The sequence below is a fragment of the Diachasmimorpha longicaudata genome, unplaced genomic scaffold (genome assembly GCF_034640455.1).
Source record: "Diachasmimorpha longicaudata isolate KC_UGA_2023 unplaced genomic scaffold, iyDiaLong2 ctg00000251.1, whole genome shotgun sequence".
Lineage (NCBI taxonomy): Eukaryota > Metazoa > Arthropoda > Insecta > Hymenoptera > Braconidae > Diachasmimorpha > Diachasmimorpha longicaudata.
In genome coordinates this window covers 1-2500 of record NW_026974033.1, presented here as the reverse complement: position 1 = coordinate 2500, position 2500 = coordinate 1, and positions in this window count along the sequence as shown.

The window sequence follows — 2500 nt, the reverse complement described above, 5'->3', positions numbered from 1 at the left end:
AAAAAAATGAGTGAAAAAGTAATAATATTATATCCTTTTACACACGAAATATCAAACGCCGTAGCGCGTACCACATAGAGAGTCATTCTGTCTTCGACTTGGACTCGTGGCAATGCTGTGCTATACTATAAGCGAAGTATACTTGGGTATGGGAAGCGAAGCCATTGCCCGACCTAGTATAAAACACGTGCATCAAGAGTCCCGCGTACTTGTACCTGTAGGTCCACTTCGACCGCCTGAACATAGAATATATTGCCCGTTCCATGATTACATTGTCAACCTTTATATGAATAAATATTGAATAATAAATTAATTATATATAAAAGGGAATTTATCATAATTGTGTGCATTCAATTATATACAAATATATATTTTTTTTTAATTAAAAATCCTGTGATGCTATTTTTGCATACCAACAAAAATAGCATCAACATTTAAGTCATCATTAAAAATTAATAATATCGGTTACTTGATAATTTATACATCAGTTATACAGGTTTTATTTTAATTTTGTACATTTAAATATATGAATATATATTTTTTTCAATTAAAAATTCTGTGATGCTATTTTTGCATACCAACAAAAATAGCATCAACGTTTCAAGTCATCATTAAAAATTAATAATATCGGTTACTTGATAAATTATAAATTAGTTACATAGAATTTATTGTTATTTTAGGCATTCAATTATATATGAATATATATTTTTTTCAATGAAAAATTCTGTGATGCTATTTTTGCATACCAACAAAAATAGCATCAACGTTCCAAGACATCATTGAAAATTAATAATATCGGTTACTTGATAAAATATAAATTAGTTGTATAGAATTTAGTTTAATTTTATGCATTCAATTATATCTGAATATATATTTTTTTCAATTAAAAATTCTGTGATGCTATTTTTGCATACCAACAAAAATAGCATCAACGTTCCAAGACATCATTGAAAATTAATAATATCGGTTACTTGATAAACTATAAAATAGTTGTATAGAATTTAGTTTAATTTTATGGATTCAATTATATATGAATATATATTTTTTTTAATTAAAAATTCTGTGATGCTATTTTTGCATACCAACAAAAATAGGATCAACGTTCCAAGACACCATTGAAAAGTAATAATATCGGTTACTTGATAAAATATAAATTAGTTGTATAGAATTTAGTTTAATTTTATGCATTCAATTATATATGAATATAATTTTTTTCAATTAAAAATCCTGTGATGCTATTTTTGCATACCAACAAAAATAGCATCAACATTTAAGTCATCTTTAAAAATTAATAATATCGGTTACTTGATAATTTATACATCAGTTATACAGGTTTTATTTTAATTTTGTACATTTAAATATATGAATATATATTTTTTTCAATTAAAAATTCTGTGATGCTATTTTTGCATACCAACAAAAATAGGATCAACGTTCCAAGACATCATTGAAAATTAATAATATCGGTTACTTGATAAATTATAAATTAGTTACATAGAATTTATTTTTATTTTAGGCATTCAATTATATATGAATATATATTTTTTTCAATGAAAAATTCTGTGATGCTATTTTTGCATACCAACAAAAATAGCATCAACGTTCCAAGACATCATTGAAAATTAATAATATCGGTTACTTGATAAAATATAAATTAGTTGTATAGAATTTAGTTTAATTTTATGCATTCAATTATATCTGAATATATATTTTTTTCAATTAAAAATTCTGTGATGCTATTTTTGCATACCAACAAAAATAGCATCAACGTTCCAAGACATCATTGAAAATTAATAATATCGGTTACTTGATAAACTATAAAATAGTTGTATAGAATTTAGTTTAATTTTATGGATTCAATTATATATGAATATATATTTTTTTTAATTAAAAATTCTGTGATGCTATTTTTGCATACCAACAAAAATAGGATCAACGTTCCAAGACACCATTGAAAATTAATAATGTCGGTTACTTGATAAAATATAAATTAGTTGTATAGAATTTAGTTTAATTTTATGCATTCAATTATATATGAATATAATTTTTTTCAATTAAAAATTCTGTGATGCTATTTTTGCATACCAACAAAAATAGCATCAACGTTCCAAGACATCATTGAAAATTAATAATATTGGTTACTTGATAAAATATAAATTAGTTGTATAGAATTTAGTTTAATTTTATGCATTCAATTATATCTGAATATATATTTTTTTCAATTAAAAATTCTGTGATGCTATTTTTGCATACCAACAAAAATAGCATCAACGTTCCAAGACATCATTGAAAATTAATAATATCGGTTACTTGATAAACTATAAAATAGTTGTATAGAATTTAGTTTAATTTTATGGATTCAATTATATATGAATATATATTTTTTTTAATTAAAAATTCTGTGATGCTATTTTTGCATACCAACAAAAATAGGATCAACGTTCCAAGACACCATTGAAAATTAATAATGTCGGTTACTTGATAAATATCACACGTGAGT